This window comes from Pseudoliparis swirei, chromosome 3 (assembly GCF_029220125.1).
Source record: "Pseudoliparis swirei isolate HS2019 ecotype Mariana Trench chromosome 3, NWPU_hadal_v1, whole genome shotgun sequence".
NCBI classification, from domain to species: Eukaryota; Metazoa; Chordata; class Actinopteri; order Perciformes; family Liparidae; genus Pseudoliparis; species Pseudoliparis swirei.
In genome coordinates this window covers 11,413,648-11,427,606 of record NC_079390.1, presented here as the reverse complement: position 1 = coordinate 11,427,606, position 13,959 = coordinate 11,413,648, and the positions used below count along the sequence as shown (strand labels likewise).

General features: G+C 41.4%; 1 protein-coding gene across 8 annotated transcripts in view; it reads right to left on the bottom strand.

Moving 5' to 3' along the window:
- msi2b (musashi RNA-binding protein 2b) overlaps window positions 1-13,959 on the bottom strand; it is a 240,001-nt gene that overhangs the window by 213,906 nt on the left and 12,136 nt on the right. The window lies entirely within an intron of this gene.

Here is a 13,959-nt window from a genome sequence, read left to right as displayed (position 1 = left end):
GACAATATCTGATTCGCAATGTGATTGCAACTATGACTTACGTGAAAATCTGTGCATATACAGGTATGAATGTCGAACAGATGCACGTACATCATCGTCATATCAAGAAGTCAGACACTGTATCAATACAAGTACGACATTCATCTGCATTCATACATGCATGTAGATTTAAGAATCTAATTATAGCTGATAGATCTGTAATCAAATACGTGCCAAGCAAATGATCTAATAACTAACCGGCAGTCTCATGCGTGTCAATCTAGCGCAAACCTGACGCATGATGCAAATCTTAGCAAACTGTCAGATCTGGGTATTACGTATTTGATTGTATTTCTCCAACTACTGCAGCCGGAATAAAATTCAAGAGATTATCTACGATCACTTATTTCATGTAGAATAATACATGCTGACTGTAGACATTCGTCTAATTACCGGTACCTGTATGCTGATGCATTCTCATCGCTGTTCATTACATAACTAAGCATGCTTGATTAGGTCTGGCAGTGCATGCACCAGTCATCTTGCGTCAGGTCTGTACCCTTGACAACATGATTACTGCTGGTGGATACTCTAAAGTGCACTAGCATTGTCATGACATACACGTCAATTTAAAGTACAGTTGACAGCATTGATTCAAGGTTCACATAGATTTATCTTAGAACTGTTACTAATGTTTTACTAATAATGTAAGTCTAAGGACAACATTCTGCATATTGACACTGAATGTTCTAAGTCATAGTCTGATCAAGACATTCATATCAAATGCACATCAAAGACACTCAGCAGATCCTTAACATAGAAATCAAGCCATAGCTTATAGCAGTTTCTGGAGATACATCATTAACTGTTTGCGTTATAAGAAATTCAGCACAAAGATAAAGTCCATTGCAGTCAAATGACAATTTAAATCCAGCACTATCACTGTAACAATCTATGGCTTGGAAGTCGAAGACACCTCTTGACATCATTGAGTTCTCGGATTTATTCGCACATCGAGTGAAATATGTGTCTACAAGATCAAATCTAGACTATCAATGCAATGTAGTAAGTACAGTTAATTATTAGAAGAATAATGAGACGTTTAGATCAGGTTATCAACTTGAATCAACCAGTGTGACATGTTACTCACAGACATACGTCATATGTCGATTACGCTAGTAGATCAGTCAGAATCTGATAACTGATTACTTCATCAAATCAGCAGTTTTAGATGATAATTCCGTGCTAGTATACTGAGTTGAATGAATGATTTATTATAAGCTCCAATAGTACATACAGTTTGCTATACTATAAGCATACAGTTATTGCAAACTATATAATGAATTCAGTCTAACTAAGAAACATAGCAGGTGACATAGGTAGACTGAACTATTACCGGCTGATAAATAGGCAAGTCATCATGGCAATGGCATAAAGCATTAAACAGAAGCATGCCAAATAAGCAAAAGAATGGGATAAGTACGTGGAGATATATAGGGTCACATGACGTATAGATCTATGGACTACAATAACATAACAAGAATACTAATCGATTTTAATGAGCGGTTAACTAGCCATGACATCATAGGAATATCATTGGATATGCATCTGTAACAACAGATCAGTCGGCTTGATGGGTATCTAAGTAATTGAAAATAAATTAAAAGTCATTTAATGACGCTTCAAATCGATCAAAGTGTACTAGCAGTATGATACGAATAAAGAAACTGTGAATGTCAGTAATCTGTAATATGGAATAATCCAATACAGCTTCATACTCACACTGATTTAAATCTAGATAAGTGCAATGTAATTAGCATAAGACTGCATGAATAATTCATGACTATCAAATGAACACTCTAAGAAGATAGATGAATTTATAAGTCTGATAAGAGTTTATAAGATGAACATTACTAGCATATTAATAATCCTCCTGGACTCAGAAGTAAACAAATAACTGATACATAAGTTAATTATGAATCTAATGACGACATCATTAAAAATACTACACATGACTTGATAGTTAATGATACAGTAATCTAGGATGAAATCTAATCAAAAAGCAATGATATCGATCAATCATTATATAATAAATTCCTCTAAATAGAATACGAAGAATGCACAATTACCTGAACATTACCATTATCCTCAACATTGAAGCTATCGTCATGTGATACAAATACACATTTGGTATCTATGTCATTTTCACAACTGAATTAAATAGCGTAACCACAGATACGTGTAATAAGTACACATAGAGCGTTATAACAACTGAAAATCTAATATCACTTTATACACGTCCATATGGTGGTTAACAATAGCGTGAAGTTGAAAAAGGTCTGTGAATTAAACAAAGAACACTGATTCAACTAAATGAAACGTAGGGATTTATCAAAATTTAAGTTTCGAATATTCTTGGCAATTATTTATCCAATGAATTGATTATTCATTGCAAATAGTGAAAACAAAACGTACCTATTCTAAATAGCGGATAGCCTTGAGACATAAGTAGCATTCAGTGGAAAAGAATAAAATACAAAATAACACAATTTCGAATATCAAAAATGCTGAACATGACTGATAATTACATTCTGAAGCAACAATTGAAAATTCATCGTGAGTGTTGCAGCCAATATCTAAAACTAACCAAATGAAAGCCACATTAGCTGTAACCTTGTTTATTAAAAACTGACACTGACAGGAATTCGCAATGAACTGGCCAAAGCATTTCTAAATACCGAGATTCAACTTGCTTTCTTGAATCGACAATTGTTACAGGGAGCGATCTGATTGTTTGTGAAGGAAAAGAAGGCATATTGCTACACCCTAAATTATCACAAGCACGGTAGATTAAAGAAAATTCTCACATTTCTACATTAAGAAGAATGAAATTCCAACATTGCATACAATTCTGATGACTTCATAATTCGCATATAGTAGTGGTGGGCATTCTATTATGGGCAAAAACGAGTAGAAAGTGTATGAGTAAAAAAAATAAAAATGTCTCAATGAAGTAAATTAAATAAATCCCATAAAACATAAGGATTCATTTAGTTATTAAAAGGCTTTAATCGATTATACATTAATTATATTCAATATGTATATTCCCTTTTTATGTGTAATAAATGCTAAAAAATGTGCGAATGCAAAGAATTGAAATAATTAATCCCTCTGTTAAAAACTGCTCTATATTGCCAAATTTTTGTTAGTCCACCATTATTACGGAATGGTTTTAGACTTTTTGTGGATTGGTTTGTGGTCCTGAGGCAAAGTTTGTTTAACAAATCAATTCAGGTTTAAATACAAATTTTAAGAATTTAAGTTAATTAAAAACATAAAGTAATCAAGGACTTGAACGGCCACAATTTTTGATTTTTCACGTGCCGTTTTCTTATATATATTGCATACTTTGCAAAACAAAGGGGCCTTTTCTTTCACCCACGTGGGGTTGATTTTGTGTTTTTCTTCTTGCAGTGTCACAAGGGGTCTTCTTTTAATGAATCGAGGTGAAAGCGCATTTCACAACGCGGCGGTGTAAATTCATGTCATCGCCACATGCAGAGTACGAAAGGTACGAGAGCACATTTTTGGTAATTTTGCGATCAAAGTTGCTGGCGGCGGCGGCGGCACACCCGTGGTGCAGTCGCAAAAGAGGTTGGATTAGAAGGAATAATTTACCAGTCGACGTGTTGTGTCAATCAAACTCAATTAAATTAGGTCCGCTCATTCCCTTTAAAAGCGGTGAGCTCCCCACCATGTGGCAAAGACAGTTTCCCCATAAATTAAAGTCCGAACCTTCCGAAGAGAGGCAGAACGGTTGATGTCTGTGGAGCTGCAGAGTTGGAAATTAATTGTAGTGGAATTATTGAATTTTCCCAGTTGGCACAATGAATCAAATCTGTGAACAGCCATAACTGACATTAATCATTTCTGAGCTTATGTCCAGTAGTTACCTCAGTTATGTGTGGGCTTCAATGAACGGGAGAGCATATAAGGCATACCTTGAATTGTAGTAAACATTTCCTCTGGTTTAAAATAAAAATGTAAGCCAATATAGATATATATATATATATATATATATATATACACTACCGTTCAAAAGTTTGGGTCACACAGGAATGTCTTTATTTTTCAAAGAAAAGCACTGTTTTTTCAATAAAGATAACATTAATCAAAAATACACTCTATACATTGTTAATGTGGTAAATGACTATTCTAGGTGGAAACGTCTGGTTTCTAATGAAATATCTCCATAGGTGTATAGAGGCCCATTTCCATCAACTATCACTCTAGTGTTCTAATGGTACATTGTGTTTGCTAATCGCCTTAGAAGACTAATATCTGATGAGAAAACCCTTGTGCAATTATGTTAGCACAGCTGAAAACAGTTATGCTGGTGATATAAGCTATACAACTGGCCTTCCTTTGAGCTTGAAGTTTGAGGAACCAAATTAATACTTCAAATATTAATCATTATTTCTAACCTTGACTATATTTTCTATTCAATTTTCAATTCATTTGATAAATAAAAGTGAGTTTTCATGGAAGACACAAAATTGTCTGGATGACCCCAAACTTTTGAACGGTAGTGTATATATATATGCTAGTGTGGTGGTGTAGTCGGACTGAAAGAAACCGAGTAGTATGACAAGGTCACCGTCTCAAAAAGACTCAAATCTAAGTCACCGATTGACGGATAGTGTGGAGGTTATGGATTATTACGTTACCGTTTGGTATTCTGTGGAGATAATTAACACTGTCCCACATCTAGTGCAAACAGTATCTCGCCGAGGCTCCATTTCTATTGTTAGGAAAAATTTATAAAAACATGTTGTCGGTCTAAAATAACTACTGTTATTGCATTAATTAAACATCAATTACATGCCTGTTGTGCACCTACTCTTGCTTGCCACCGCAGCACAAAGTGGCTCTATGCTTATTCTTCTTTTTGACACACACACACACACACACATACACAGTACACACACACCACTGCTTTTTGTTCCAAGGTCCATTTTGTTACGTGCAGCCAAAGCACTCAAATATAACAAGTTGTGTTCGTGACTCGTCAGCTTGGAGCCAAAGGAGCACGCTGTATAAAATGCACTTGGAAACGCCATCACTCCAGGGACTTTGATTAAGCATGAGACCTATTCATTTGGACTGTTAAGCCGGCTGTAAAAATTCGGATTTGAGAAGTGTTTATCCATAGACGACAACAACTCTAATTTTGCTACGACTCAAACCGGCTTCGCGTGTGGTGTGCGATCGCCGTGCTCTCACGCTGTGCAGGCATGACGTGGATTTGTTGTAACACTTTGGGGAATTCTTGCTTTTTAATGAGTGTGTTTCTACACACTCACAACCATACATGGTCACACAGTTTTAGGACATAAAACACCTTGTTTATTCATGTTACAGTCGTTTTTACCCCCGCTGCAAGACTGTGTTTGCATCATAATTCTTCTCCAAGTTGAATTAAATGCTACATCTAATCTCTGGGACGTGCACGTACCCAAACAAATACAAGCCATGGAGAGCCCGCACGCAAAACACAACCCAAATTTATCCAGATGATAAAATATGATGTGGCTGACACTGCCTCCAATGAACAATTATTGGCATGCGCCAACATGTCAGCAATATAATCATGAATGATGGGCGGAAGAGAAAGGTCACAGCTGAGGACCGAGGGAAACGGCTAAGCTCTTTAGCGCCCTGGGCTGGATGGAGTAATTCAGTATTGACGATTGGGTGTCTTACACATTCATACCGTATGTTCTTTAACCATACAGTTTGAAACATTGCTGCTTGCATTGTATTTATTTTTTTTAAAGGGGGGGAAAAAAACATTTTACTCGATCTACATTTAGTTTGACAAATGGTATGCCACGGTGGAAGTACGAATAAAAGCCGGACTGATGCATATCCTTCTTGCCATGCTTTGTTTGAGCTCAGCTCTCTACTTACTCCCATTACCATCAATACCACGCAGATGTTCTGCCACTGGGGCCGTTTGGGAGCTATTGGGCAGCGCCTGGACCAAGTGTGGGCACCACAGTCGTCCTTCAGTGGCTCCAGTGTCAGGTGGAAATCACAGAAATACAGCAGAAGGATGGGAATCGGCTAAATTACAAACCTGGGATTCTCCTAAAAAAAAATAATTTGCATTGGAACGACTTTAGAAATGTTGCATAAATATGCTACATTGTTTTATGCCAACTACTCTTGAAACACTTATATCCTGTCAACCTTTTCCTATCTTTCATCTTTTATCAAGACCCATCTGTGAAAGTGAAACAAATAGCCGATAATCTTTGGCACGTTTTAATTAAACAACAAAGAATCAACGTTCTAAGCGCGCTCTGCTAATTACATAATATTTATGCGTCAAAGTGACAACACTAACCTTCTGGTGAAGATATTTCAGGGTGGAACACAAAGGCCAAAAAAAACACTGCCGAGAGTGACGAGTCAAATAATAACGCTAGATCTGAAATATGTAATTACAGCATAGAATACGTTTCCGTTTGAGGCTCGTTATTTCTGGTCTATCCAATCATGTTTAGTTATTATTAGAGTGTTTGCTCTATTGGCTGCGCGCGAGCGGTGACTAAACACAAGACTGGTTTTGGTTTTGGTTATGGCAAGCCATGCCCCCCACCCCACCCCCCACCCCTCCGGCCATTAAAAGTGACATCACCACAATAAGTCCAACGAGGTAGTTATATGATTGCGGTTAATTAAAGTGATGTAATGTTGCACCCACTGTGGATACAGTGACATGATGCGCACAAGCAGTTGGAAGCAGAAAAAGGCAAAAGAAGCTATTGGCCGTCCCTATTAATCACACTACCAACAACTGCACAGCTAATAACCCGACAGGCTTGTCTTTCTGAAGGATTATCTTCCTTAATCTAAGAGGCTGGTGACCCCAAAAAAGACACATCAACGTGAGAAAGAGCAATCTGGCCTGCGAGATTCCAATATCTTACTCAACAATGACAACTGGATCCAATCATGGCAGAACACTTCAGGGAGCCAGTCCGGCAATCCTCCAATCAGACAGACACGTCCAACACAAAATGATCGGGCTTTAGCTTCGCAACATTTTTTACACAAATAAAATACATTTAAAAAAATTAAAAAAGGTGCTAAATTCGATAGTCAGAGCAATAACATCGAAGCAAACAATTATTTGCTCCATACAGATATAGCGGAGTAATGTCTACCTGAGCAGAGCATGAGGTGTGCGTTTCTGTGCGTATGCGTGTGTGAGAATCTGAGTTTCTCTGTGCTTTGTTTATGGAGACACACACATGCATTAGAGTCCTCATGTGTGTGTGTGTGTGTGGCCCACTTGTGCTTTGCACTGCACTTATACAGCCGTCAAAACCGCTAATGTAACCCCCCCCCCCTTCAGTAAACACTGTTAGCTCTGTCCGCATTGTTACCGTTGTTCGTTTGCACCGCGACAAATGTTAGCACCGTTAGCTTCCAGCCGCCGGCTCTGCAGTCACCATGTTGAATGTCTCACTGAATTTAAATGAGCATCCGGCCCAAACACTGGCTGACTTCTCTATCAAGGTCAAAGATGCAACGGTAAGCAATTGCTTTTTTTTATATATATATTTTAAATGGAACACATTGGGGATAATTTTTGCTTTCATAAAATATTACCTTTATTTTTTTTAATTGGAACACATTGGGGATAATTTTTGCTTTCATAAAATATTACCTTTATTTACCCTGCATCCATTTTGTGGCATTGGAAACTCCTGATGGTACAAAATATATGAAGTGCAGATATAATAATGGATGTCATCTGCATAAAAATAACCATGATTGTGTGTAATAAATTGTATTTTATTCACAAAGGCTTGACAAATTGTACTTAAAAAACACAAATTGTATACATATATATTTATTTATTTATTTGAGATCCACTCATCGGCCAAAGCCACGTTAAGGTGATGACTCTGTACTTCTTCACATTTGCTGGGTGGAGGCTGGCGGAGATTTGAAAGAAAAAAAGATGTCCATATCGCGAGAAAGCCGAACACGGCTGGCTAATCCACCTGTCACATAATCGCAGCGCGCGAATACAGAACAGTGCTGCAGCTGTGGAGGGCCCAAGGTCAGAGTCACTGTTGGTTTGTGCTGACCAAAGCCACTTAGATTGTCAGTTCCGTTCTTCCGACGCCGGCTGGCTGGATGTTTCATCGCGGTTACCTGCAGTCGTTTTCTTTCCTCCTTACAGTAACATACACAAAGGATATTAAAGCACTGGCTGCTGCCGCTCGCCCAGTGACTGGACAGAAAGCCACAGAGCCGCTGTTATAAACAAGCCACATGTCTTTTGGACAGATAACTAATTTGATTCCCTCTGCAAGGTTCATAAGTAAAGCCCAACACAACTGTTATAACACATCTGCTCTGGTTTACCTAGAACACATTAAACTTGGGTTTTGGTGTGAGCTTATATCTCTGCGTGTACATGTGTGTGTGTGTGGAGGCTTTGATAAGGTCTTGAGAGTGAGAGTGGAGGACCATACCCTCCCCTCCTCTTCTCTATCCTGGCTAGCAGGCTGTCCTCATTACTGTCAGTCAGCATCAGGTTTAGCAGTGCCAGGCTCCTGCACAGCTCTCTGTCCTCTCTGCCCCGCCAGCACTAGCCTGCCTGACCGCTGCCATTGGTGAGCATTGTAAGAAACCCCCTCAATCCCCTAGAAAACCTAATTACTCTCCACCCGCAACCAAGGAGACCGGAGCGGAGAAGGAGAGGGAGGCAGCGAGAGAGAAAGAATCACACACACATACAACACTCCATTTATGAGCGCTCTGGCAATTATTCAAACAAAAGAAGTGTGTGTTCATTTTATGTCTGCGGAAAGAAAAAAAAACATTTTAATAATTACGCTAGTGTTCACATTTACACATCATTTATCTTTCTACCAAAGCAGAAATACTCATGTGGGGGAAGCCTGAAATAAAAGATTAATTTAGAGAGTGTGCTAAAACAGACCAAAAGCACATGCATGAATGAGACGTCGCTTTGACCGGGCCTCGCCGCTAACTGGGTCACTCAGTCGGCGATTGTGTCCGACCACCAAACAAACAGTCATTCATATGTCTGTGCTCTGGCCCCATTTTCATCTGGAGCAGTTCCACTGAGGCCACTGAAAGCAAAAGGAGCTGGCGGGTCTGGGATTTAAACCCATCTCCGACACAGCAGCCATTATCACAGAGAGGGGAAACAACTCCTCGTGTCACCCTCCGTCTCTAAAAGTGAGGTTTATTTATGTTGGCTGCACATCTGGGAGGGGGGGGGGGGGGGGGGGGCTGAGCGACAGTGTAGAATTCCCATCAACTCGCTTGTCACTTTTCCGTCGTCTTCCGTCTGTCTCGGTGCATTCCGTTGTGAAAACCCATTTCAAGGGTGCATTTATTTGGAGCAATACGGCAACTATATCTGTTTTCGGTCGGACATCGTGGCCGCTCGCCGGGATAAGACCCACTCCGTGTGCCTGGAAATGCGACGCCAAGTTTCGGATAATAGTCGTCAACAACGGAACTGCCTTCCGCCTTCCCTCCGCTCCGTGTGCCATCCCAGTGGAAATGCCTCGAAATAAGAAATGATCTTCTTTGTCGAAATAAATATTTCGGAGGCCTCGCTTTCATAAACTGTGAAACTGAACAAAGATATTGATACGTCGTTCTGTCCTACATGGGGGAACTTTTGTCCTTGAATATTTCTTTCACACTGGTGCAGCTGCGCGGACCCGAGTTGGAACGGGGGGGGAAGCTGGTGCTTTTAATAAACTCACAGGGACATTCAAAGGGGCTGGCAGCAGCAGAGGTTTCATTTTCCCAGCAGTGAGCTGTGTCATTTGAAATAAGGATCATTTTTGAGGAGGAAAATCATAATGCTAAATCTAGATCAAATAACTGAACACGGTGCAAGACTGGATTCACAAAGACCTTGTAATGTTGAAAGATGGAAGGGGGGGGGGGGGGATAGAGGGAGTGGAGTGAGAGATGACGTGCAAGAAACTGATGTCAGAGAACAGCTACAAGTTTGTTTGGAATGTACAAAAATACACACCTGTGCCTCTTTAATACAGTATGCGCACACGTGGTCATGTGTGTGTGTGTGTGTGTGTGTGTGTGTGAAAGGCTCAGGGGATTAGAATGTGTATTTTCTTCATGAAGGATTATTATACTTTTTATTAAAACTTAAGGACAGAAATCTCCAGAACCACAACACCCAAAAGTCTTTTCTGCAGGTAAGAACACAAAACACACACTGTCAGAGAGAGAGAGGGAGAGAGAGAGAGATACTGACAGAGTGAGGGAGAGGAACAAGGGGAAAAGAGAAGACAAAGAGAGGGCAGTCCAGCTGCCACAGAGATAGACGGACACCAACAACATACAGCACAGCTGTCACGTGGTCGATGTCTCACAATGACCTCAACTCGTGCACGAGCACATGGAGTACTTCCTCCTCACAGACGGCGACGCAAAACATTTCGGGAAGGCAAACCGAGGGTAGCGAGCCAGATCAGCCGACATTAGGCATTCATTCATGCACGCAGTAGGAGTCTCCTCTCCGCTTCATACCGACTGCGAGAGACACCGTGTCAACCTGCTCGGGGATGGCTTACACGGCAAACCCTCTTTATGAGGCGCAAGAGGACATTTTTAAGAAGGGCTACGCCCATTGCTCTATAAACGGTTGCAGCTCCTTCCTTTCATTTCCATAACAAGCCATCAGAACTCATCTCCCACTGAAGTGGCCACAGTCCCACTGGCAATTAAAATCATGCTGGGACATGCCATGGTTGTGCGCGACTCCACGGCGGGGAAACAAAAGCAGCTGCGGTAATGACGGCGACAGTCGAGTGGCAAATCTCGAGCAATGTCGGCGGAGGCCGGCCGCTTTGATTCCTCCAGGAAGCCGAGAACAGGCGTCGTTCTCATCTTTCAGTGTGAACCTTACCGGGAAAAATCAAACGGTGAAACAGCCTCATCTCATCTTCTGTACCACTTTCTAGACACAGACAGAACACTAAAGGGGGCATATGCAGGGCTGTTGTTGTTTGGGGGGGGGGGGGGGGTCCACAAGAATCGGCAGCATCTCAACTGGCTTCTAATATATGGGATAACATATGATGAGGCGTAAGATGTTTAAAAAAAACACTGATCACTTTGGTGCATGAACACATATTTGGCCGGAGTCAAAAGGTTCAACATTTGGACTTCTGAGGCAACCCATTCAGTTTCAACTAATGCAGTTTTACACAGAATGAGGATTGCTGATTCGGCCCACATTTCTTACAGTGTGGTCATGCCAATTAGGGTTCCCTTAACGGACAGGGAGAAACGATTGAAGTGGCCAATAACTCTTTCAACACACAGCCCATATGGGTCAGTATCTACATGTTACAATGTCATGGCAAAAAAAACAAAATTCTTATCCTTTATTTATAGCTATAGGTTCAGGAATAAGATATACTTGTAACAACATATGTTTTTGTTGTTGTTTTTGCTATTAATAGAGGGTCAAGAAGGACTAAATGTTGAGATGCTGAAACCTTGATGTTGAAATCCTGGTATTCTAAAGCTATTTTTATCTCGCAAAGCCACCGCTGACCCCCAAGCCAGGCTGAAAAGGCTTGAAAGAGACGGGGCACAAGCCTATAAAAGCACCGTGCGTCACATCGCCATTGTTAAAGCTTTTTCTTTCACATCTGTCAGTCAACAATCCCTGAATATCTTTTGGACGAGTCTGTAATGATACCTTTGACACGGCGCGTAAGCACGGCCTCCATTTCCCATCCAAAACGTTGACTTTTTGAGTCGGAAGATTAGCTTCAGTCCGTAATGTTCTCTGTGATTGACAGGACCTGCAGGTGGTCTGCCCTTGGCCCCCATGAGCATTAGCCAGGTGCTGTGGTTGAAAAATTCGAAAAACGTGTACAAGATTCCAGAAAATATACCTCCACTCTGTCACTGATTTGCCATAGAAGAAAATACTCATGTCTTATCATGACAGTAACCTGCAATTCAGGTATCATACTGGCCTTAAAAACATAAATCTTTCCCGCCAAACCTCTCCAGAATTATACGTACCTCCACAAATCCTCTGACTTTGTCATGGATGTCAAATCCGATTAAAATTAAATTACGTCTCCCTCGATATATGGCCTAATGATCATCTGCTGGAAACTCCTTCCTGTCTGTTCACTGACTGTCTCTTTATAATGGAAACGTCCATGTTCTGGGGCGGTGTCAGTTATGCCTGCCGATACAAGTTGTTTTTCCCTGTGATCCTGCCATCCCGGTGCAAACACCTTCAGTTGTTTACAGTGAAATGTCCTCTGTGTTCACCTTCACTTCCTGTCTGTTTTCAGCACCGCTCTACGTGCTGTACATACTGTATAGTTTTAGCCCACCGCAGCATTTCGGGCAGCAGTGTAGAGAGGGGAGAGAGGTCATTGGTGGGGTTACTTTGCGAGGTCATTGTTAGCCGTGAGAAAATGAGCGCTGATTGGTGGCGTCGCAATGTGCTCCCCCGAAGCCAGTGCCACCGAGGCACCTGCCAAGACGGGCTTCTTTAAACAAGACCGAAAGCCTATTCAACAGCTGCATAAGCAGCCGGGCAGGCGGACAGTAGAGGAGAGCGGGGGACAAAAGAAAGCAAATGCAAAACAGTGAGGATTTGCTAAATGGGAAGCACCGAATTGGACTTCTTTTTTTTTTTTTTTAAAGGTCTTAAATCAATTGAAAATAAAGTACAAACCCATGCAATGTTAATCTATCTGGCCTAATCCCATTGCTTTAAGACCCTTTATAATCCACATTCAATACATCCATTTTTCTTCCCCAACAAGCTTGCCCTATAGTCATTGTATAAATCCTCGGTACGATGCAGTGCATTATGTTATAGTGTCATTATTTCGCCATACAGGGAAGAATAACAAATATGTTTAAGACCGGTAGGTCAGCTCGACATTGCATTTCCGTGTCTGAGTCATTGCTAAAAAGAGTCCAACACTGTTTATAAATAAGATGAACAATAACCACGACAGCGAGAGGAGTTTCTTGCCCACTGAAAAGAAGAAAAAAGAGACGGAAGCATCATCAACCATCTGAGCTGTTTTATTGCACCTTGGACTTTCGCGAGCGAGGCTCCAAACAGAGGAAGTTGCAGCGAAACACTTGGCGTGTGAGAAAATGTGGAGAAACACGAGTAGTTTCTCAACCATATGCCGATATCCTTAAGTCACCATGTGCTCTGGCTTTGAAAGCCTGCGCTGCCAATTCCTCATTTGAAACCCAACCAACTCTTCAACAATGCCTCCCTCTGATCCAGCGGGAAGGAGAAAATCTATTATCGATTTCCACCCGGTTTCGGTGGAAAAAGCCCCGATAGCGGCCGCTGAATCGCGCCGACGCTGTACTGTGCCTTCCCACTGAAGCTGGGGGGATGGTGGGAGGGGGCATGTCAACAAAGCCTGCGACTGTGCCACAGCACCATCTGCACGCGCTGAATATTTAATCGTCAATAGAATGGCTCAAAGACCAGTAATCAAGAAAGAGGAAACGATAATGTGCACCACGGGCCCTCGTCGGGCGACTTCCTGCGTGATTGGAGTTTGGCTTCTCTTTTTCAAAATCGCCCTTTGTTTTTCGATGCTAATTGTGACCATCTCCACACGCGGGCACCGCAATTAAAAGGGCATTTCTTAAAATCGCTTGTGTCGTTTCGAAGCCATTCAACTCCGAGCGGCGAAACAACTCGACAGACGCGTAGTTCAGCCAGTCGATGCAATCCGTCACCGTCAATGGAGGAGTCCTTAATCCTTCCTTACATTTGAAAATGACATTAATGCGCACCTTCAAAAAGACATCCAACAGCCAACACGGGTCGGGAACATCTTGAGCCCACTTCCTGTCAGCCGCGACCCCCGCCGAGCC